Raw genomic sequence first — 25,536 nt, 5'->3', positions numbered from 1 at the left:
TAAATATATAATGAAGTGCAGTAATTTTTTTTTTCTAAAATGTGGCTTTTTATTAATTTTTCTTAAACAGCCATGCATGGATGTATGTATTAAAATACTTTAAAGGATTTAAATCTCAACATATATTTCACTCTAGTATACATCAAGAGAGAACATTTAATAGTTTTTGCTTTGAATAATCTTAATATCAAAACAGATCTGTTATTTGAACAGTATAGGAAATCTAAGAACATCAAATATCTGGCATAGAATGATTCAAACTTCAGTATCAGTGTAAAGAAATTTAAATTCATCAAGTTATTGTCCATACATGAAAGTATATGTTGATGTGATAAACAATTAAAGCAGTATATGAAATAAAAACTTACCTAGGAGATATTTGATTGAAGCTTTGTCTGTGCTCTGTCAGAATATACTGAGACTCACTCAGCAGATAGGAAGCTTTTTCCTATTTGAAATGCATTGTGCACTCTCGTCTTGTGATTTCCACAGCGTCTTGTTGTTCACTGCTGCTTCGGTCTTGTGGTATTGGTTGTTTCCAGTTTATTTCCAGGTGTCTCCAATATCTGATTTCTTCCACATTCAGCATTTTTGTTTATATCTGCCCTAATCAGGTAACAAAAAAGAACCTGTGAACTTGGCATCTTCCCCTTCCCACCAAAGGAAAAAAAAATATATAAAAAGAAGGCAAATGCACCGACCCTAGTTAACTCAAGTATTCAGCACCCATTTAAAAAAATATTTAAATATTTAGAATCCAGTAAATTCCATCTGTTTCCTGGTGCTATTCCAACAATGAAAAGTTATTTCTCTGCATATTTTGGTAGCCTCCACATTTTAGATTTTTGTAGGAAATATGCAGGATCAGTAGACATCAGGTCTTAACTTTTAATCCATGCAACATTATTCTGTGAAGGATGGTGAAGGTCTGCCTCTCTCAGCTCCTAATGCTTCTGTCAGACACAGATGTGAAATGCTGCTTTAGAGCAGAGGGGAAAAAAAATCCCAAAGGGTGTAGTGTTTTGTCATCTCTCAGGACAGTGAGCACGCATGGCATCAATGAGTAGCAGATATGAGCTATTCAAACCAGTCACTGAACTGACAGGATGACGCTTTCATACATAATAGAACCATTAATTATTTCTTCTGATGGACAGCAGTATGTACTAGAAGAAAAAAGCAGCAGATGATAATACTAGGTTTGATAGGTTCTCTGTGTTTTAGCAGCTTGTCATCAAGAAACAAACCAGGAAAATAATGTGGTTTTGGGATATGATCAGGTAAAACAGACGAGAGTTGTTTTGACATGGTGGATCTCGTGCATAGGGTTAAAAACTCCATTCAGGTTGAGGTTTATTCATAGCTAGCTTTTTATCAAAAAGATGTTCCAAAAGATTTGCTTTGAAAATCGTGGTTTGTGTTTTGCTTCATTTAGCCTTTCACTGGGGAAACGTGGTTGTAGTCTTGTGGGTTTTCACTTATACCTTAATGTGCAGATTAAGCCTACACATTTGGGGTTTTTTCCCTGCAAAAGGAAACCTTAACGTTAAAAAAAAAATACTTTTCAAAGAACTCTTTGTATGAAGATGATGTTCAAACTCATAGCACTCTTCATATCAAAGACTGACTCACAAATCCATTTCTAATTAATTTAGAAATGTAAATTGTCTGATTTAATGTTAAGTAACCACTCTCTTGAGATTAATATATAAGAAATTATATATATTTTAAAAATCACTTTAATATAGCATAAGCCTTCATAAATCTGTCCTAAATTATGATGGATAAAATCTTCATTCACTGGTTCAATGTTGTTAGGGGCAACATATGCTGATTTTAAAAAAAATAATGTGACATTTGGAACTTTTCCTTAAAATATAGTTTCTCTTTTTTTTTCCCCTTTGGAACCTTACGTAGTGTAAATTTTCTTTGTGAATATATTGACAAGAAAATGTTTACAAACAATTCTTCTTTTTTTTGCCTTCTGTGCATTGAAGGTAAAGAAGAGATAAAATGATGAAAGAAAGAAAATATTACTTTAAAACTGGGGGGGAAACATAAACCACATCAAAGACACAGAGGGGGAAGGGGCTACTTCTACTGGTTTGTACTTGTTTGCTCTCATAATTTGCCTTAGTTTTGTTTTATTGAAGCAGCCAAGTTATCTTCATCTTTCTTGTTATGAAATCATGAGGAGTATCTGGATAAAGCTTTATTTTGGTTTATCCAGTCAATAATGGTGAACACAGATATGCCCTTACATCACATCAAATAACTTTTGGAATACTTTTGGTCTTTAGCTTGCATTCTATCTAGCCCAAGACCAAATCCAAGCCTAGTAATATATGATGGCTGTAACTTTAAATTTTAAGTTGTCAGTCTTGCTCTTTAGATAAGAGTTGCCAAGGATACAATGAGTATATGATGTAAAGTCCACACTGAAAGTACTGGAATGAGGCATACTTTCTGAAGTAATATTAACACTGTCTCATGATTTCTCTCTTCAAGCATACGATCCATTCCTGGAGTTGACAGCCTATGCTGAACTGCAGGTGTCCTAAATATATCAGGGTATTTCATGAAAGTGCTTATTCTTATAAAAACCTTACAAGTATTTGGAATCTGACAAGGCACAACTTTTGTATTCATAGATAATCTTTTGGGAGACAACATTGGCCTGGTCTGCTTCCCTCCTTGCAAATCCCGAAACAGGGGACTCAAATATCTGCTATGTGATTATCCCCCCAGAAGTCCTGAAGCACAAAAAAACTGAACAGTGTTTTAATACACATATGTGCAAGTGCACACATAAACATACGTGTATGAAAACCACTTTTTTCCCCTCCTCAGAACAAGGAAACCTGAGCTATTTGTATGTCAGTATCAAAAGTATCAAGTATTCTGTTGTCTCAAACCCAGAGATGAGGATAAACTTGGATAAAGCAGCATGTTAAAATTTAGGGGATGACACTGGTCCTAACACCTTGATATGCAACCTGAGTCTAAGGTAAGGAAATGATTGGTGTTAAGAATTCAAACTCTGAAGATGAAACTGGTTAAAATTTTTAGCCTTGACTACAGCATGAAGAAGAGGAATTGTATTTTTAGCATGGTGTTCTGAAAATCTTTTCCATTTGGTCAAGCTGTAACAGGAATAAGCTATATATATATATATATATATATATATATATAAACTGCATGACTAAAGGGGATAAATAACATCTCTGGTGGAGAATGTTGCTGATATGACTGAAGTAGCAAAAGCTTCAAACATGCACCACTGAGCACTCCAAAGGTCCTATAGTCTGTCTCGTGCCTGGATATCTACCATATGGCTATCAGTGCTGTACTATGTGGTTACTTCTTGCAGAGTTTGATTCTCTTGCACTCACAGGATGGTGTGGTGAGAGATTCCACATCTGTAGACGACATCAGTTGACATGAAGTTCTTGCATCTCTAAGCCAGGATAAGGACTCACAGGGGACCGGCTACATCCCTCTATGTCATTTCATTTGGGTCACAGGCATGTTGCAGAACTGTAAGGGGGATACTAAACAAGTTTGCAGATGACACAAAACTGGGAGGAGCTGTTGACTCCGTCAAAGGCAGGGAGGCCCTGCAGAGAGACCTCGACAAATTAGAGGACTGGGCAATTCCCAGCCACAGGAAGGTCAACAAGGGAAAGTGCAGGCTCCTGCACCTGGGACAGGGCAACCCTGGATATACATACAAACTGGGGAATGACATGCTGGAAAACAGGGCCACGGAAAGGCACTTGGAAGTCTTGGTCAATGGCAAGTTGAACATGAGTCAGCAGTGCTCTGGCAGCCAGGAGGGCCAGCTGTGTCCAGGGGGGCATCAGGCAAAGCATCGCCAGCCGGTCAATGGAGGGGATTGTCCCACTCTGCTCTGCACTGGGGCAGCCTCACCTTGAATATTGTGTGCAGTTTTGGGCACCACAATGTAAGAGAGATATTAAGCTCTCAGAGAGTGTCCAAAGGAGGGCAACGAGGATGGTGAAGGGCATTGAGGGGAAGCCGTGTGAGGAGCAGCTGAGGTCACTTGGTTTGTTCAGCCTGGAAAAGAGGAGACTGAGGGAAGACCTCGTTGCAGTCTACAACTTCCTCGTGAGGGGAAGAGGAGGGGCAGACACTGATCTCTCCTCTATGTGGTGACCAGTGGCAGGACCTGAGGGAATGGTCTGACATTGCATCAGGGGAGGTCTTGGTTGGGTATTAGAAAAAAGTTCTTCACCCGAGGGTGGTTGGGCACTGGAACAGGCTCCCCAGGGAAGTAAGTGGTCACAGCACCAAGCCTGACAGAGTTCAAGAAGTGTTTGGATAATACTCTCAGGCACAAGATGTGACTCTTGGGGATGGTCCTGTGCAGGGTTGATGGTTGGACTCTGATGATCCTTATGGGTCCCTTCCAACTCAGCATATTCTGTGATTCTGTGATTATTTTCTGATAGCAGAAAAGTTAATTTGTAGAGAGGAAGAAGTCCTGTACTTCTTGGACAGACTTCTGTTTCAGTTCCTAGTTTTTTGAGTGTACATGTTATAGCCAAAAACCTCAAAATAACTGCTATGTAGCTTTGGTTAGCAACAGGCAGAAACTGCACCTGAAAATCAGACCTAGGGTGAATAATGCACTTACCTGCTTTAATAAAAGTACTTTTAAAAGTTACATAAGAATTGAGCACAATGCTTTCTTTAAAAACATTTTGCACTGTAAGTGTGTGAGCATTTGAATTAAAAGCTTACTGAAATTTTCATGGGAATCTTGGTGATATTTAATATTTACAGTGTCAAAGCTGATAGCTTTGCAAATAGTATTAAGCCACGTATTATTGTCTGTGTTAGTCTATTCATGATTAATAATTATGAATTCTTCAAGTCTTTAAGGTCAAATATTACCCGCACTGTATGAAAGTAATTTGTCAAATATACTGGAAAAAACATTTTTCTAATAAAACTGAGATATCAGTAAAGCTGTATCTCAGCAAACCGTTTCTACAAATTTTAAAATGCATGATAATCACTAATGTTAGTACTGTAAAGAAATGGGGGGGTGGAGGGAAAGAAGAGGTAGTGTTAGAAAAAACTTGTAAGCATTTTCCTTTTTGAGAATTTTGTCAGATTACCTGTTTCAAGGAATTTGGTAAGTAGTGGTTGCTTTTCAGAGAAAAACAGTGTATCTATGAGAATTTTTTAATCACTGCAGAGTTAATGTTCTGAATAAAATGTTGTCATTATTGCTGCTTCTTTTCTTGCTTACAAGTAGTTCTTGCCTTTGTGAACAAAACGCTCTTCTGCCTTATTCTTTTTTCCCTTTTTCTTTGAGGGTGTGTGTGTTTGTTGTGATCTTATATCAATAATTATTTGCTATTGAAGATTAAATAATTCTGTTTTGTGACTGGAATATTTTATTATGTTCCAGCTAAATGAAATTCATATGCAAAACTGTATTTTTCTGTGTTCAATGTAGAATATCTTGTACATTTCTTAAAAAAAAAAAAAAGATTAAAAAATCAATGTCTGTATAAATAAAAAGTCTTCAAAGTTTTAAATTTTTGAAATCATTCATACTATTAACACTGAGTAATTTTTGAATTAAAAACACAACAACCTGAATCTTAAATTATTTTGAATTTAACAGCTATATCTGCTAGCTCTTAGTGAAAGGGGGGATACTTTGTCATTTCTTAAAATGAGACTATTTTTATTAAATTAGAATTTCCTGCAGTCTGAAAACGGGTGTAGAACAACAAACTCAAAAGAGAAAATGGATTGAGATAGCTTAGAAGAAAAGGAGGTTTTGTTACCTAGGAAATGAGTGAGTAAAAGTACTTAGCACAATTCTTATCGTGTCAGACATCTGAGGCCTTTTGTGTTTTCTAGATTTTACTTATGGCAGTCAAGTTACACTTGAGAAAAAGTGGTTTTAATATGAAATCCTTCGAGAAGGCAGGCAAATAGTTTGCTTTCTACTTTTCTAGTTGAAGTGTTGCTAGTAGATGTATTTGGACAGAATGCTTTACTAAAATTTTATTATAATAATAATAGTACAATGACTTAACATTATTTCTAGGGCTGTTGAGTGCTTATAAACATTTTGCTGGCAATTTTATTCAGTGATATTTTGCAAGAATGATATTTGCAATTAAACTTTTTTTTTCCTGAGAACTATCTAGTGTGCGTACACAGGTTTTAATTAATACATTTTAGAAATCATACTTTTGGCATTTTTTGTATAAAAAATTGAATGCTGGGGTATGGTTTTTTCCCCATTATTTTAATACTGGAAACAGCTGAAGATTTCTGCTTTTGTTTAACACAGTATTAGGAAGGGTAAGTAGTGATTGTTTCACAAATATATGAGCTTCAATTATATTTGTAATCACATTTTAATTAATTGATCAGTGTTTGTGAATGTGCTGTCAGATTCAGCCAAATTACAGCAGGGTGCTGTTACTAAACTATTCAGATTGGTAACAAATTATGAAACTGTCTTGAAGACTGAACAGTTTTGCATAATTGTTGTTTGTTAACTTGTGATATCTGATAAATATGTGCTCAGCAGATGCTGCCCAGATATCTTTCAATTGACTCTATTTTTTAGACTGTTCATATATATGCAGGAACCAGATGGATTATGATCTTGGATTTAATTTGTTTTGGATTTTAAACTCATGTGGCAACTCACCTCCCTCACCTGTGTAAGGGGAAGTTTTGCAGTTAATTTTTTTCGTTGTAAAGGTAAGGAGTGATAACACTGTGACCACAAGTTTTGGAAGAGTTTGTGGGGGGTGGCGTCAAAGATTTTTAAGTTTTGCTTATGCACATTCTTCCTCTTTCCCTCTCAACTTGATCATTCTAGTTGCCATAACAACTTCATAATAGCAGCGCATTTACTGCTGTAGTTAAGGTTGTGTCAGCACTTCCATTATAAGCTACTGTTTTCAGGAATTTCTAATTTATTCACAGGCTTAAAAATGACATACAGTAAGCCTATGTAATTGGTTTTAATGTATGGTATCGACTTTTTGAAAGCTGCTGTTGTCTGAGCGCTGATGGCATGTATAAAATAGCATATTTTTTCAAGTTTTTCTTCTTTTTTACTGAGAAGTAGGAAAACATTTTTAGTCTAAAATTAATTTTGACTGGTTCCCATCTGCCAGAGGTATGAGAATCAACATGTTCTTTTGCTCTACCACAATGCTCCATCACGCCTGTATCCAGTTAGACCCATCTGTTCCTGTTAGCTAAAAGGTTAGTCTGAACATGGTGCTTTTCTGGGAAGTAAGAAAAATATAACCTTTTTAATATTTCATATTGCATTAAGAAATAAATGTTTGACATCTTCAATACTTTTATAGTTAATTTTATGTTAAGACTAGAAATGTTAAATGGGGCATGATTTTTGAAATGCAAGAAGTAGAGGGCGAGACTATGGACAAAGGCTAGTATTGAAAAAAATCAGTCATTGTAGATGCAATTTCTGTTGATGAGTTTCAGCAAGGAATTGTGCATAACTACAGTACAACTTTCTGAAATCTGGGAATTGTTTAACCTGGGAAACCTGTCTGAGGGGTTACATAATTTGCAGAAGATCTACTCTGTGCTCTGTAACAAGTGATTCCACTTGGAGTGTGATAAAGGGATTGTTCAAACACTTTACTCCTCCCAAATAGATTTTTTTTTTTTAAACACATTTATTTCAATTGAATTTACAAGGTACAGCATGAACCAGCTGCCCTGAATAATTATATATTGTATAGATGTGAGAATTCATGGGATTTTTTTTTTGCCTTTTTTTTTAACGTATGTTATTGCCAAATTACTGCAAGACACTTCCCCCTAAACAAAAATGATACCTTTTTGCTGTAGGAGACAACAGTGTAATCGTATGTTACACAGTTTTAGAAACTGCTCTGTACTATTGTTACTCATAAATTAGAAGGGAAAAAAACTTTCGTCTGCTTTTTAATCCCTTACTGTTTTTATTTTACTTTGAAAAAAGTCTTCACTTACACACTTGCTTCAAATTTAAGTAATTTTATCTTCTTTTAGTTAATCTGTGATTCTACTTCAGTGTAATAAAATATAATTGCAGGTATTTAGACATTTGTATCACCTCAGTTGATTGATGTTTGAAAAACTTCAGTAACAACATGTAACTTTAAAAGAAGACTAAATTAATTTGATGGTATGTAGTAATCATAGCTATTAATTTCAAAGGCAAATTTCTTTGATTTTTATTTTTATATATTAAATCTTATTTAATCATTCTAGTTAGAAAGTATTTGTTTAAGTACATCTTACACTGAAGAAAGATTGTGGGTACTTCTCAACTGAATAATATAAGTAGTTTTTTAAAAACTAATTGATGTCTTTGGCACAGACTTTCTGTTTGATTCTAGACAGGTGAAATATTCAACCTGGATTTCCTATGTCCAAACACTATCATTCTTTTATTCCTTGACTTTTTAGTATGCTTTCCGCTTGCCTCCCAGCATCTGATTAATTTTTAGCCATTTTCTATTGCTGGTTTTGAAGTCATGTTCAGAACATTGATTTTGGATTTTTTTCCCAACTGACTATAAGATTTAACAACTGAAACCTATAAATGTTGCAACAAAACCCTCTTAACTCTTGAATAAAGAAATTATTTTGAAAGACCTACATCATTATGGTATTTTCAAATTGCATTTATTTTTTTCAGTTTTACAGAAATCTGCATTTGTTCTCACCTTAGTTGTTTTCTAGGTTCTGTGTTCTCTGGTACATAAGAATTCATGGAAACATTTGCATCCTTTGCAGATTTCATAGCTATGAGAAGTTACTGTGTCTCATCTCTGCAACTGTCTTCTTATGAGCAAATACTTGAAGAGAATCTTAACTTGGGATTAGGTTGGTACTGTTTTTCATAGTACACTTCAGATGAGAGGGAATATTGAAAGGAGTAGTTTAATGTTGCAGGCTCTAGGTAAACTGTAGTCTGTCTGCATTTATTTTGAAATATGTAATGTAGTTATCTGGAGCTGTTAAACTTACAGTAGTTAAAAAGTTTTGCTAGAAATGCTCTGAAAGATCTCCCTCTTTCATCAATGAAAATTAGGGTAAAAAGTGAGGCTTGATGTCAGTTGAGTTTCAGAACAGCAGTATAAAACTGATAGTACTGATAAAGACGGAGTTGTTAGGCTAGGTTGTTGCAAAAGCTTTTTTCTTTAAGGGTGTGTGCTATGTTGATCTTTAATGTACTAGAGATTAGGTAGGGGAAGTGTCATATATTTATGAAGGGAAAAATTAAATAGAATTATAGGTATCAGGATTTTTTTTAAAGCCCATGATTTGCAAATTGTAGAAACTACTATCTATAAATGCTTAGGTACAGCTTGTTTCCAGGAGACAATCAGCTATAAATCCCTTTCTTCTTACTCCATGTGTTACATAATTTTGAAAACAATTGCCTTTAAAAATACTGCATGGTTAAAAAATTACTGAGATTAAAAGAGGGTTTTGGACAGTCACTAATGTGAAATTTTATGTCTTTTCTTTCTAATAGATTAATATCAATTTCACTGAAATTATATTGTTCAGCCTTCAGTTGAGCTAAGGTTTAAATTTTGTTAAGTTTCAGACTTACCTGAAAGGCTATTGGCTTCCTGTATTCTTTTTCTAATTTAAAGAATGTTCTTTGTGAGCTATATGTGTAGTTGTCACACAGCAGATAGTCATGCGTCTGAAAAACACATGTCCATAATTCAGATGGTTTCATAGTGATGTTGTGTGGTTCATTCTCTGTCTTGTGATGTGACAAATGAGCTAGATGTTTATATTGTGCAGAAGAGCAGGGCCATCCTGTAGAAGACACAAAACTTGCAAGTTTCCCATTAAATAAGGAATGATTTCTGGAAGTCTCCCAGGAGAGATAGTAAAACACGTCTTGTTCAAAAACCTCAATCATCTTCCTTCGGTATGTCTGCTTTTGTACATGTATTGTGTGGGATGAGAGGTCCTTTCTTCCTACTTTCAGACTGTATGCAGGGTTTTCTAAAGACTCATTTTATAAGCTTGGCAACTTTGAAATGAAATCAGTACACAAAAATATAACTTGGACTTACCTGATAATTAGGGAACAATAAAGGACTACTACAGTGGTACAGTTTAAAATCTGGCTCATTAAGTAATGAATTCATAAATTAATATAAAAAATTTGGAATTTTAGTTTGCTCTTGCTAATTATGTGTGTTACTGTCTAGTCTATTTAGTAAACTTTTCTGGTTTGTGAATTTTAATCCTATAATTTTGCCACTTTAAAAACATCTACTGATGCCTTTTCCAGAAATAAGAAGAATGAATGAAGTAATGAATTCACTTTCACAGGCTAGTTAAAAGCCAGTTTTAACAATAGATCAAGCAACTCTAAAGGAGAAAGGAATCCAGTACTGCTCTCATTTTGAAGGGAAATATCAGAATAAGGCACCATTGAGAGTGCATCTTGAAAGACCAAAACATCAGAAAATATGAAAGATTTTCATATGTCCATGCATCAAGATATACATTGTCGTGCAGTTTTATATACATGAAGGGGCATTCTTTGTTTAGAACTTGGTTCTTTCCCATTTTAATCAACACTTTAGTATTCAGTTAATAAATCCTGGCAGCTGAGCTTTATCATATTTGCCCACTTGTGGAGGAGGAACTGGGATTCTGTCTCAGAAGGAGGATGTTTTGTTTTGGTGTTGGGTTTGGGTTTTTTTTGTCCTTCTGAGGATTTGTTGTTGTAGCATTGGCAACTGGAAAAAAAACCCCAATATCACACATTATGAATGAGTGGCTTTACAACCATTTATGACAGATTCCATGTTATAACTCTTGCATTTTAAAATTAATTTAGATTTTTGAGAAAGATTTATTTTGACGCCACATTGTTTCTTTATAATTTTAAGGGTGTTATATGTGTGGGAACTAAGGGAAGGAGGGAAAAATATATTATAATATTATTTGCAACATAGCCCATCAAGTAACTACACTTGAATATTTGAGTAACCAAAGACAGGACAAACTAATCTGTATGTAGTGCATTACTTATCTGTTTGCATGCTGGGTATTTTAATTATGCTCAGTTACAGTTTCTTAAATTGCATTTTTAAAAGTTTGTCAGGTTAAAGATGTTCTAGGAGAGAATTAGCTTCTTGGTGAGTAGTGCTGGCATACTGTAAATAGCATCTTTAAACACCTGTTTAGGCATGCAATTCTGGTTTTGTCACTGGAGGTCAAAAAGTGTACCCTGATACCTTAGTGTCCAATGCTTCTTTCTATATCTGGGGTAGGAATGTACAGTAGGAAACATCCAGTACCTTTTAGTAATTATTTAGTTATTTAAATGGTATTTGAATGCAATTATTTTCCACTTCCATTCAGCTGGGAATTATGAAAATATTAGACTTTGTTTTTTCATAATGTGCTTTTTTGAGTGACTCAGTGTATGAATGCATTTGTCAGTTGGATTATGAGTATCGTGCTCTATGTCTTATCTCAGCCTTATTTTTAAGGAATCTCTGTCTTTCAGTTATACAAACGTCAGGTCTCAGAGGGGAGCACAAGACTCATGCTTCTGTGATTCATCACATGATCTCCTGCCACACTGCAGGCATCCTGCATAATGGCAGCAAAAGACTGCTATTTCAGTACCCTTCTGTCAGCCCATGTGTGAGGCAGACTTGGGTAGAAGATGAAAGATTTGCAGACTAAAGAGGCCTGGGCATCATGAGCTGGGTGAGAGGCAATAGAGCTGTGCAGAAGTACAGAGAAAGCGTCAGCCCATATCTTGCGATACCTGTAGGACAGGGACATGCTTCTCATTTGAGCTGATACAGCTTTGTGTCTGCATCACCACTGAATGGGATTGCCCATTCCGGTTGTTTTGCCTAATGCATACCACTTCTGCATTTGATTCTAATAAACTTCAGAGAACTGCTTGTTGATTGCTGCTTTAAAAGAGAGCTGAACGTTAAAATCTAACACTTGCAAAATAATACATCTTTTCAGTTAAAAAATCTCTTACAGAGACACAAATAATTGTGTGATGAGAAGAAACAGGAAGTTAAGCTGTGATTTTGTTCATCCAGAGCAACTGAGTGCCTTCATAAATGACAGGTTTTGTTTCCTGCTGGGTATTTGAATGGAACAGTGTTCCATGAAACTTTACCCTCAGATGGAATAGACTGTGTACAGAGATGGAATTTTTGTTGTTCTGTGCCTTTTATTTCTAGGAGGTTTCTTTGACCTACCTTTTCAGGAAGGTGCATCTTCCTGGTTACCTGTTTTTTCAATTTGAATTCCTTTTTTTGGGGTAGCCACTCTCTCCGCTGGGAGTGGGAGATGGGAAGAGTATTCTTATCAGCAAAAATCGGATTTGTTACCCAGTGTGTAACAAGCCAATAGGTACACACTCGAGAAAGACATTGAATATTTATTTCAAAGTTGCACAAACCTCAGTGCTTAGTGGCATTCCATGAGTCACACTCTCAACTATTAAAAATTTTTACTATTTATACATTTTAGCAAACAAAGGAATTAGTGTTCACTGGCTACAAGTTACATAGTTTTGTTATTAATTAGTGTTCTGTCTTCTGTTGGTTAATGATTCTCTTGCTTCTGATGCTGATTAGTCCTCATGCTCAGTCTTTCCCTTCTTTTCAGTCAGTGGTCTTCTTGGGTGAGTGGTCGATGAGTCAGTGGTTGCCATCTCCCCCCGCTGGAATTACCTTTTATCCAGCTGGAGCTGATTTCAGCACAATTAGCGAGTTGGCTTTATTAGTTTCTTCCTTATCTTGGAAGTTCTGCCAGATACCCCGTAAATTCTGCATTCTTTGTCTCCACTATTAGTGGGCCTCCTTGCCAAGCCTTGTTAACTTTTCTCCCGTTAGGTCTGAGATCACTGAAACATGTCCTACCTTAAAACCAAGCAAGGCCATTCTACCAACTAGTCATTTGTTTTTCTAACACATAGACATCACTTAGAGCTTGTTAGCTGCTCTCTTGTTTCATGAATTAAATCTCCCTTCTTGGTGATTAGGCTTGAAAGTCTACAAACACCAAAAGAACATCCTTTCCTAAAAAAATTTTTACATGTTCCAAATTTTGCACAGTATTACAGTATCTTGTTTAACAAGACTTAAAATTAAGAAATTAAATATTAGAATATAGAAGTTGACTGTTATCTGTGTGCTTCAGCTTTAATTTGGCTCGTCCTGGATATCACCTTCTAGAAGCAAATAAGACCTATGAAACAGCTGCATGCTCTTCAGTAGTTTTAGGAACCTGTCAGAGGAGTGAGAGCAGTTTCATGCACTTAATCAATCAGTGTGATCCTAAGAATATTTTGAGACTATTTTGTGTATTAATTGAGACAGTTAAAAGACAGTTGAGTGCCTTTTGATTTTTTAAAAATATTTTTCAATGGATGTATGGATAGATATTCATGTTTCAGAGACCTCCCTTTTCATGATCCACTTTCCTGTTTTCTCAGGAACACCTCCTGCAAAAAATTTCTTAAATATATTAAAAAATACCTTAAATATGTTATGACTGGCAGCATTTTCTGCCTAGAGAAAAGAAGTGCTGTTTGTTTAATGAATTAAAGATGACATTTACCTCCAACAGCTGAAAAGATGCTGCTAACTGTAAAAACATCTCAGCTTTGAAACTGGTCCAAATATGAATGACAGACTACAAAATGTACGCTCTATTCTAAAACATGGTTTCTTTTGGTCAGGCGATCTACTTCTGAAAGTATAAGAAATGATGAACTGCTGAGCTGTATGATTGTAATGAGGGTCATTAAAAAGTATGTTGAGCATGTTGATTTAAACATCTAATTTCCTCTGTGTGTGTTCCAAATCACTGTAATCTTCTATGCAGACCACTGTAATCTTCTACAAGCTGGTAGGACAGCTTGAAGATTTATTGAGCATTTTGAGATAATCCACAGGATATGCATTCAATAGTATTAAATTATACCTTGAATAAAGAGTGGAAGCAAAATATTATGCCAGTTTGGAAATCCTTTATTGGTTGTTCTTGAAGTAATCAAACACCTTCTTTGGTGAGAACAATGTTCAGAAAAATAACATTGGAGTAACTCAACTTGGAAGGTTTGTCTCAGGTAAACCTTAATTTTATGTTGCTTATAGTGACTTTGAAATAATATTTTGTATAAATTTTATAATTTATGTTTGTGTAAGACTATAACCTTGTAGTAGATGTGAGGGCTGCTTCTATAGTGAATAATGAATGAGTGATGATATTTATTGATATTAATGGATATGATGATAGTGGATAGTGTTTTTTGATATTAATGGAATATAAAGACGAAATGCCTTGAAAATTATAAGTAAATGTAGAATTTAGTCCTTGACTTGAAGCTGTTGGTTTTTTTTTATTTTTTAAACAAATTGAGATTTAATCAAGCTTTGTTTTATGCATTCAGTAAGAAAAACTCTAGCTAGAGGCAGAGATTCAGGTGGTTTGCTATGAATTCTTTGAATGAGACTGTTGCCCAGATAGTGATTTATTTATTTTTATGATCATGTTCTTAAATAGAATACAAATAGTGATACCACTAGTGGAATCTACTAAGGAAACCAGATTTAAAAAAATTAGTTCATTTAAACTATTTGCTAATAAAAATAAGAAATTAAATTAGAGGAAGCTGTAATATAAAACATTTCTTCTGTAACTATGACAGGCCCAATTCTTCTCTGGTGTAACTGGTTGCATTTTAACAGCAATAAATGCCCATCTGCTTCTCAGGGTTTCTTGGCAACTTCAGTGTGCTAAAAATTATAAATGCTTTAAATGATACTTAAAGTTGCATAATTTTGTTTTACTGAAGCCCTTATTGGAACAAACTGTTCTAACAAAGTGTGACTAGATATAATATGTATTTATACTTTTTTTTTATGAGTTTGGCACTGAATTTTCTCAACATTTATGATTAAGTAATAAATCTCTTAGAAGCTCTGGCACTCAACACAGAAGAGTGAGCTGTTGTAGAATGCATTTATTAAATTGTAAAATATTATTTCATTGGGGTTGTGTCATTAAAAATTGGATGGATTAATTTATTGTCCAGGTAGACACTTACTGTTACTCTATTTATCATGATGAAAAGTCGGGTGGTATAGGTTCTTTTGCCATAATTATTCTGATCTTCCCATTGTTGCACTACAGATCCATAATTGTCATTTTGGTGGAAAACGCAGGAAAATAATTTAGGAGAGTGCAGACTGGAGAAAAATAGAAAAAGAAAATGCTCACTAAAACAAACAAACCACCCCCCTAAACTACAGAAACTCCAAATTTGGGCTGGTAAAAAGAGATTACCCAGCTGTTTGTTAACCATGTACATGTGTATTTGATACTTCTGATAGGGGTAGAAGAAATTAGATGATTCTGGTTTCAGATTTTATGACCTTCATCCCTCTAGCAAGGGCAAAAGAATCCTAGCATAGAAGTTGTCAGGGCTGATCAAGAGGGCTTTAAACTAGGTTTGGAAGGGGTTGAAACCAGGCTCTCCAGAGATGAGGCTAAGGGTGGAAAGCCAGAGTTCAAAGTGAAATCAGCAGCCCAGCTGAAGGGCATGTACCCCACTGCACGCAGCATGGGTAAAAAGCAAGAGGAGCTGGGAGCCATCGTGCAGCAGGAAAGCTACGACATAGTCACCATCACAGAGACATGGTGGGATGACTCGCGTAACAGGAGTGCTGCCATGGATGGTTACAAGCTCTTCAGAGGGGATCGACAAGGTGAGAGAGGTGAAGGGGTGGTATGTTAGAGAGTCTCTTGACTCTGTAGAACTTGAGGTCAGTGATGATAAGGTTGAGTGCTTATGGGTCACTATCAGTGGGAAGGCCAACAAGGCTGACATCCTGGTGGGAGTCTGTTACAGACCACCCAACCAGGATGAAGAGGGTGATGAATTATTCTATAAGCAGCTGGCAGAGGTTTCAAAATCACTATCCCTTGTTCTTGTGGGTGACTTTAACCTGTTTACAAACAGAAAAGGGCTGGAGGGAGATTTAGTGGTCGGAGGCCATCTTGGGTACAGTGACCACAAAATGATAGAGTTTTCAATGCTTGGTGAAGAAAGGGCATCAACAAAACCTCTACTCTGGGCTTCCAGTGGGCAAACTTTGGCCTATTCAGGAAGCTGGCTCGGAGAGTACCTTGGTAAACAACCCTTAAAAACAAAGGGGTCCAGGAAGGATGGACATACTTGAAGAAAGAAATCTTGAAAGTGCAGGAGCAGGCTTGTCCCTTTGTGCCAAAAGGTGAGCCAGTGGGGAAGACAGCTGCCCTGGCTGAACAGGGAGATTTTGCAGGAAATTAGGGAAAAAAAGAAAGTTTATCGCCTTTGGTAAAAAGGGCAGGCAACTCATGAAGTGTTTAGGAATGTAGTTAGATCATGTAGAAAATAAATTGAAGAGGCAAAAGCATAATTTGAACTTAAACTGGCCACTTCTGTTAAGGACAACAAAAAGTATTTTTATAAATACATCCATAGCAGAAGAAGGGGCAAGGAGAATCTCCATTCTTGTTGGACACGGAGGGGAACATAATTAACAAAGACAAGGAAAAGGCTGAGATACTTAACACCTTCTTTGCCTCAGTTATCAACCACAAGACAGATTGTCCTCAGGACAACTGGCTTCCTGGGCTAGTAGACAGGGACGGGGAGCTGAATAGTCCCCCTGTAATCCAGGAAGAAGAAGTTAGTGATGAGCAACTTGGATCCTTACAAGTCGATGGGACTGGATAGGATCCATCCTAGGGTGATGAGGGAGCTGGTGGAAGAGTTTGCCAAACCGCCCTCCATTTCTCAGCAGTCCTGTATCACCAGGGAGGTCCCAGATGATTGGAAGTTGGCTAATGTGATGCCCATCCACAAGAAGGGCCAGAAGGAAGAACTGGGAAACTATAGACCTGACAACCTGACCTCAGTGCCCGGCAAGGATTTAGTGGAAGAGTAATTAAAGATTATTTTCTTTTCTATTTATCTCTGCTACTACTGTGTTGTAGATTTTTGAATAAATGAGCGAAGACAGTAAGAAATTTCCCTACTGCTGAGCAGAGGGGAAAGTTGTTAACAGGTGAAAGCAGGAAAATTAAAGCTTTGAATGTCTTCCTTTTTGCATAAATCCACACTAAGTAGATCCCCTCTGACTGGATAACTAACATATTTTTTACCAGCAATATTTTTAACAACATTTGGAAGTGGGGTCTAATTGGGAATTCTGGGAATGTTATCAGTTTCAAATTTCCATTTAGTTTAATTAATATTAGGGAGAACAGAATATTCCTCCTCTGTTGTTCCATTTGCCCCAGGAACCTACTTTTCACTACTTATGGAGGTGAGATACTGTATGATCAATCGTCAGTCTGAAGAAGTACAACCATTGTTATATTGTAAAGGAAAATACTGAAATAGGGGGACTAGCCTTTGTATGTTTGATGTTTGGACATCAGGAAGAATTTCTTCATGGAAAGTGGTGTTAAGCATTGGAGTGCCCAGGAAGGTGGTGTTCAAGATACAACTAGAGATTGCACTTAGTGCTATGGACAAGGTGGTGATCAGTCAAAGGTTGGACTCAATAATCTTTGAGGTCTTTTCCAACCTAAATGATTCTGTAATTCTCTGAAGCTGTATGGATGTTATAGGATCACTGGATAATTCAGGTTGGCAGAATCCTCAGATCTCTAGTCCAGCCTCTTGAGCAAAGCAAGGTCAGCAGACACAGTTGCGCAGGGCTTTATGCAGTAGGAATCTCAAAGATTGGCAGTGGCATAACCTGCTCCACTGTCTGACCCATGATAAAAATGTTTTTCCTTATGTCCAGTCTGAAACTCTCATTTCAGTTTATCCCAGTTGTTATTTGTCCTCCCCTCCATGCACATTGAACGATCTGGCTCTCTCATCCTGCTAACCTCCCCATAAGTACTGTCAGGCTGCTGTAAGGTCTCCCCCAAAGCTGTCTCTTGTGCTGAACAAGCCTGATTCCCTCAGCCTTTCCTCACAGCACAAGTGCTCCAGTCCCTAGCCATCTTGGTGTCTCTCTGATGAACTCACTGCCGTGTATCACTGTCTGTTCTGGGGGCCTTAACCAGTGCAGTATTGCAGATGTGATCAGCTCTAGGGAAGCACTGCTGGCTCTCATGCAGCTTACTGCCTGGCAAGGCTCCTCTTGCAGCCTGGATACACCTTTGTGGTATAGACAAAAAGTAACGTAGCATGTAGATTGCAGTGAGATAGGTTTAGATTAAATATGGAAAAAAAATTATTCTGATAATTTTTCTTATAATTTGGCTGGGAACAGCTGAACATTTAGAGTGAACTCTCTAAAGACATTGAGGAGTCTCTGTTACTCAAGATCTTCTACACATTACAAAAACATCTTCCAGGAATGATGTAGGGATAGGTAAGCCTGCTTGAGAAGGAAAAGTTTTTCACATGGGGCCTGTTCAAGTTCTGTGGTTTCACAATAGTCTGAACAGGTACACAAAGCACCAACATTTTCTTTCTAGGTATTCTTAGCTATTTAAGTTAATGTTTCATGAAATGATTATGTTTATATGAATGATCATAGTCTTACATACCATAAGCTGTAGAGATGAAAACAGAGGAAAGTGTTTGAGCATATGGGTCACCAATTTTATTCTGCATTGTATTTCAATCTGAAGTATTAAAGTTCAGTTCTCATGCAAGGCTTGTGTAGAGAAATTGTTTTATATTTCTCACAGTTAGTTATACTGTTTCTCTCTTTTCTTTGATTATTGTAATATTGTTCTCAATATATTGTTCTTTTATTAAGGCATATAAAGTGTTACCAAATCACTGATAGTTGACAGAAGTGGCTGATGCAACTGGCAGTTCTAGAAATGACCACTTGTACTTATTCACTGTTTCTCTTCATAGTCTGCCTTTTAAAGATTTGTTTCAGAGTCAGATTAGTTGTATTGTCATTTTATTAAATTTTCTTTGAGTTAATAACCTGTAATGCCGTGAGCATGATTTAAATTGTACTCATGATTATAATAAAGAGTACAAGTATCATGGTGATCAAATAAAATCAAATTATATACTGGGCTTCTAGATGACTGTGTAATTACTGTATTTTAAAATTTTTGTTACAAAGTAATAAATAAACTTTATTAGAAATCTGTATTAGAAACTAGGAGTAATCCCTCTTGTCATTTGTGTCCATTTAAGTGATAGACTTTAGGTTATTTAGCACCAATATTTGTACCAAAAATAGAAAGTATGTATTCTAGGTAAGAGTGAAACTTCAGCATGGAGTTTGCCTCTGAAGATGCAGAAATCTGCTGTGGAAAGACTTCTTTTCCTCCCCATGGACTCAACCAAAACTCAAATCAAAAACTTTTGTCCCATATGTGGATGTGTTCTGGTGTGTTTGGTAAGTCTCTCATAGGTGTAGTGAGAATCAGAGTCACCACCATGTTCACTTCTTGATCAACATACATGCAGTAATTGTAGTGTTTCAGTAAACACTAACTAAAATTGGAACATAAGACTAAAAATGTATTTAATGCTTCATTCCTTCCTCTACTCCCTTGAGTCCTGAGAATCATTTAGTTTGAAGAAACATTGGCAGACATTGTTTCTGCTATACTTGTGTTCCCACAAACACTTAAGTACGACTATGTCTGACAACCTTCCTATTTGCCATTTATATGTTTACAAGGAACAAATAAATTAACAAAAAAATATAATTTCTGCATTTGGGGATTTTTGGTTGGTGTTTACTGAAACACAACCGTTAATGCATGTACTTTTCACAAAATCTTAAGAACTTCAAGGCTAAAGGTATAACTCTAAGTATGTAATTTATGTGAATAATTGGCTTTGCCTGAATAATCTTGCTGAACGTATATATACACTATATATTTATGTTTCTTTAATGGTGTATATATATATATTTTCCCGGGTGTTATCATGATCTTACAGAAAAAGTAAATAATTTGCACTGAATACTAACACAGAATCCTAATAAAGTACAAACCAAACAAGTGGGAAGTAAGGTCAGAATGCATTCTCAATTTGTGCATCTATTCATGCAGAAATTAGGCATGTTACTTATTTTGTTAAGAATTAAGGGAATTAAGGCATCTATTGTCACCTGAGATTGATCCTATTAAACCTAGACAATATCTGTAGTAAAGCAAATTAGAAAAAAAAAAAAGGAAAAGGTGCAGTGACTGATTTGTGCTGCTTTCTGATCCTCTCCTCTCGTAACTTGTAACTGTGTATAAATGAGAGACTGTTAGTTCTGTAAATATGCTTTTTCTCTCTGACATGTTTCCTACTGGTTGCTTGGTTACCAGTACTTTGCCATACATACATACAAGGTATTAACTTATTCTTCTGTCTTCACTCTTTTAGCTTTAATGAGAAGATATATGATCAAAATTTGTGGTGTTATTTCTCTGCATCTAGCTATTAAGGGTTAAGTGGCTTATCATCCTAGGAAAATTAGAAGTAGTTATCCATAATTTATCACCTTCATACAGAAGAATGCGCTATTCCACTATATATGTATGAGTCTTTCAAGGTAGTTTTGTGGTTTTATTTTGGTTTAGGGCTTTTTTCTCTTTTTTATAAAAATAAAATTCTTACTAGTTACAGTGAAACAGCTGAGTGACTTACTGTAAACTTTCATTGTGACCTTTCCCAGTGATGGTGGTCTTTGCCATTTCTCCTCTAACTTATCCACATTATATTGTTAGTGTTAGATTGACTACAGAATGAAATACAGTATTTGAAATATTTCTATCGTGTCTGTCACCATGGTACCTAGTAGTTTTCAACTAAGTGGAGTAAGGGGGTAAAGAATGTAGGTTAATATATGTTGTTTTATATATACATTTACTGCCTGATTTTAATTTTCCTTCATATTTTCCATGAATAGGCATGGAAGAAGGAAACAGAATTAATGGATTGTCATTGAAAAGATAAACAGAAGCATAGTCATGTTACCCCTATCTTGTTTCCTCCCCTCCAAAAGAAAGGATTAATATTTGATTCGTAAATGGTGCACCTGAGTCAAAAAGAAAAGAACTGAAAAACAAATTAAGAAAATTCTTTAATGTCGATTGAAGGCATGTTAATAGAATGATTATAACTTGAGCAGTCCAGACTTTTTAAATGAGCCTTCAATGCATTGCATTGCGCTTTCTTAAAATTATTTTCTATACATCTAAATATTAGTACCACTTTAAAATTTCATTATTATTAACTGATACATGTTAAAAACCTGTGCCATTTTAAAGTACTTTCTTCAACAAGTATGACTTGGGCTATCAGATGTTGGAAGAGCAATGCCATAGTGATGTTTTCTGAAATATGTTCATTAGTGAAAAATATCTTCAGATAGGATCACATATTTAACTCTTTAGAGTACAGACTTCTTAGTCACTTAAAAAAAGACAATGTCAAAGTGTAGTTTGGTATAAAAGAAAAAGTAGTAGATCTTAATATTCCAATCTATTTTTGAGTGTTGGTGCATCTCTTATAAGGGTGCATAGAAATCTCTAAATTTTTTTCCGTTTTATATATTTGAATTGTGTACATGGGCATATGTAAAAAATATTTAAAGGTTGAACTACGCTTTACTTACTGATTTCTTCATGATTTACTGATTTCCTTACATGATTTCTTCATGTTTTAAATGTTAAGAGCTCTCTTATTTTTTATCTTCTTTTGAAGATTTCAATGCAGATGTGTTTATGACACTGTTTTCAAAAATTCATCCCATCTTGAGACTTTCAAAAAAACACCTATGTTTTAATGTTCTTTTCCAAATTCCATTTTCTAAGTTGTGTACCCGCTCATCTTTCCTCCCCTAAATACCCAGAATTGCTGAATTGATGGCAGTAGAAAAGTAAATGCAGGAAAAACAACTTTCAAACTCCTGAAGTATCTTCTTATAAGGTACACTTCTCAAATCTGCTATAATATATACTACATGGTAAAAAAATTACCTTTGGAAAGTGCTTGAATTAATGCATGCAAAAGGTTGCTAATCATCTTAGGAGAATCACAGTATAATAAATATCAATAAAGTGCATTCTTCTCTCAACTTTTTTATTTCATTCTCTTTTTTTTTTTTTTTTTTAAGAGTTTTTTCAACTTATTTTAGCCCTTGACCTTTTCTTAGCCTAATGTTTATACTGTTATTGCTCTACTTTTCTTGTGGTTACGTGTATTAGTGTAGGACTATAAAAAAAAATCCCTAATTAAGGCTTCCAGAATGGAAGACAATTCATCAGAGGTATGAAGCAATCCTTGCACAGTGGACAAACTTGTTTTCTTAGGTTTTCTATTTATTTGTAGTGAAAAATGGTATGCATGCAAGAACCTGAAGCATTGCAGAATGCACAGATGGAGTAGGATTATGAAATTTCATTGCTATGCAACACAAAAGGTTACCTTTTCTCCTCAAAGTAAATCTGAAAAGTTAGGAGATTCTCTAAAATAAAATGAAATAATGCTCTCTCTTCTACATTCTTTTTAGGATAAATTAATATAGAATGTCTTTTTAGAAGAGGAGCTATCTCTTTTGCCTGTGAAAAATACTAATCATATTGTGACTTTCTATTGCATTGTATTAAAACTTTCAATTGAATTAAAATTTTTCTTCCCCTCTTATGAGGCAACCATGAAATCTGTTGTATTATTGCCTCTTTGACATTTTTAGATTAAGATAATATATTCTGAAAAACGTAATAAATATAATAAGTGAATTTAGGTACTCTGTGCAAGCCAGATCTGATTCTGGTTCCTTTTGCTTTTTCTCCCCACATTTTAGGCAACTGATTTAGTGTTAGCACGGGAAAATCTATTGTAGATAAATGTATACATTAAAGTTTAAAATGCTTCTTTGTGAGGTATTTGCTTTAATGAAGTTCCTTCTCCTCCTGTCTGGAAGATTGTGTGTATAATAGATGAACTGTGCCTGAATCTGATAACTCCTTTAGGACCTACTACTATCATTCTGATTTTTGGACTATCACAATTAACTGCCTTAATAAAGGGGGGGAAAAAAATCTTACATTGAAGCACACAAATAGCAACCTTCACTTTTTTAATGAAATCTAGTTATCTCTCTGCTTCAGTAAATCTGTTTTCAAGTCTACATTCTTAAGGTGACACCAGTAGTAAAACTCTGAAGTTATTTAATTCTTCTATATCATGCTAGCTAAACTGTGTGCAGATAAACATGAAATGTGTCAGCTTACTGTTTCTTAAGAAGCTGTCTGTAGCATCAAATAACGTGAAACCTTAAAAATGAAGGGCACAGAAAAAAATCTGCATTGTGTAGTATATAAAAATAAAGACAGATAACTGTCCAGTGGAAAAAAGTATTATGCAAGAAAATGAAATAGTATTAAAGGAAGTGTATTTAAAATTGAAAGGGTATATATAATAGTACTTATAATTGTTAGATTAATTGGCTCCTTCCTAACGCTGTTCAGAGTGATTAAGCTTGTCTGCTCAGGATTTGTGTGGGTTAACACTGTGACAGCTACTGCCTGGTGGTTTGTATGTTGGAGTTATTTGTCTTTTTGTGAATTGGACTGAGACTCCCTCTGCTTTATCTAAGTATGTGTTCCTGTGCAAGTGAGGTGGTGACAGTTGTGGGAAGCCCGGTCTTGCATATAGAATCATCAGGAAGTGAAACCTTAACTTTCAGGTTTTAATTCTTCATCTGCCCAGTCTCTCCATACCAGAGGTTCTAGCATTATTACTAGCTTCTCATGGTTTCTCCATGTTTCTCTAGGAGACTAAATAAGGAGTTTGCAAACCATGATGTGCATTACTATGCATGTCAGATGACATGGAAACTGCTTCAAGATGATGTTTAAAAACTAAAAACTATCCAAGTTGCATGTTTTTCATGAGGAGATTGGAAGCAGTTCATGTAGTATCTGCCCCATCCCCAGTTCTGTGCAGGCCTGAAGAGCAGCCATGGACCGCCACTGCTTGTCACCCCCATGGGAGAAGATGCAGCAGGCAAGTATCTGCTTCCCCAGGGGCATGGACTAACTAAAAAAATGTACCCTGAAGGCTATGTAAATTTTAATCTCAAAACATGAACAATCTTTCATTATCCTTTTTGAATCCTTTTCCTTATTTTCTTATCTACTTTCCTTCCTACTTCCTTTCTTAAGTAGTTTGGTACTAAAAAGTCAAATAGTGTAATGTTTTTTATAAAAATTACAGGTATTTCCTCTTACATCACTATGAGTAGCCATTAGGGAATGGGAATGTGTCTTCATTAATGAAGCTAGAGGCAGGTATTGATTTGGAGCTTTGTGGCTATCTATACGAGTATTGACCGCTGCTATTTTTTATTCAAATAAAGCAAAATGTTTACTTACAACTAATTTTATCTTATATAATGTAATTATATCAAATCTTTTGGGGAATTTGGTCAAAAAAATGTTGCAGATTTTCTAAATGAACTAAGGTAAGCCTATTTAATAAAAGCAGTAAGATAAAAACCTGTCAGAAATAGGAGCTTGAGATGAATTCAGCTTTTATCCCGAGTCCCTTGCTGTTCAGCTCTTAGAGGTCTCAAAATGCTGTCTCCAGTGGTTTTCAACAGTGAAAAGCAGAATATGGCTTTAAAAAATGCCAACTCAGCAGAGAGAGCAGTTAGCCTGAAGGCAGGGGAGAGGCTGAAGTGAACATAAAGGCATCTTTGTTTCCTCCAGTTCCTCAGTTTAGTTTCCGTGTTCTCATCTGTGTTGAGGTAAACAGTTGACTGAAATTTTGATCTTAATGAAATTGGAGACATAGGAAATTCATGTTGTAGTTCTGATATTAATTTTTAATGCTAGCTTTATCTTGAGGTTTTTGAACACATTTGCATGACTGATCATGCTTATGAATGATTGTATCTGAAAGATACACATAGAAGTCTTGTCTGTGCTACTCTTATTTTTGAAATGTTTCCTGGTGAGTTTGCGGTGGACTTGGTGCTTTGTATGTGTCTAAGTAGGTGTTAGTGAAAATGCACTGATAATAGTTTTAGTTTTCAACTTCTAACATGACCTGTATATCAGAGGCTATTCTCAAAGAATGAAGTACAGAGATTTAAAATTAAGTGCTCCCTTCTGCAGCCCTTAATTTCAATGGAAATAATAGTAATAGCAGAAATAATCATTGCTGTTTCCTCTGTCCCTTTTACAAGCTTAAGAAAAATCTTTGTCACTAATTTGTTTATATAATGCATTTTACAGACTAATTTACTAGATGCAGTAGTACAACTAGTCCTTTAAATAGCATTATAGATTAAATGACAGATTCTGCCACCTTCACTCATATTAAGTTATGAGTGAGCATTTCTTTTGGTTTTAGCAGGACTACTATAAGGTTAAAATTCCACTAAAGTAGAACTTGTTTGTTTGCCTTGGGATTTACTTGTATAGTTTTAATTCATTATG

The 25,536-nt window shown here is 35.5% G+C and overlaps 2 protein-coding genes across 5 annotated transcripts in view; one reads left to right on the top strand and one right to left on the bottom strand.

Annotated features, from left to right (window-relative positions):
- Positions 1-9,920, bottom strand: part of CHRM5 (cholinergic receptor muscarinic 5) — a 60,819-nt gene extending 50,899 nt beyond the window's left edge. Inside the window, exons 1-2 of one of the 4 annotated variants that reach the window (XM_027879312.1) lie at positions 9,650-9,920; positions 369-606 (exon numbers count right to left, since the gene is read on the bottom strand). The gene's annotated coding sequence lies outside the window, so the exon portion shown is untranslated. Of the gene's footprint in view, positions 1-368; positions 607-701; positions 1,128-9,649 lie in introns of those variants that run through there. The other 3 variants (XM_027879308.1, XM_027879309.1, XM_027879311.1) reach the window with 3 other exon arrangements.
- The window catches only part of AVEN (apoptosis and caspase activation inhibitor), a 99,297-nt gene that overhangs the window by 41,430 nt on the left and 32,331 nt on the right, over positions 1-25,536 (top strand). The window lies entirely within an intron of this gene.

The sequence above is a fragment of the Empidonax traillii genome, unplaced genomic scaffold (genome assembly GCF_003031625.1).
Source record: "Empidonax traillii isolate 1590-97213 ecotype Southwest subspecies unplaced genomic scaffold, ASM303162v1 scaffold53:size2875158, whole genome shotgun sequence".
Lineage (NCBI taxonomy): Eukaryota > Metazoa > Chordata > Aves > Passeriformes > Tyrannidae > Empidonax > Empidonax traillii.
The sequence above is the reverse complement of the archived record's forward strand: the minus strand, read 5'-3'. Positions and strand labels throughout refer to the sequence as shown.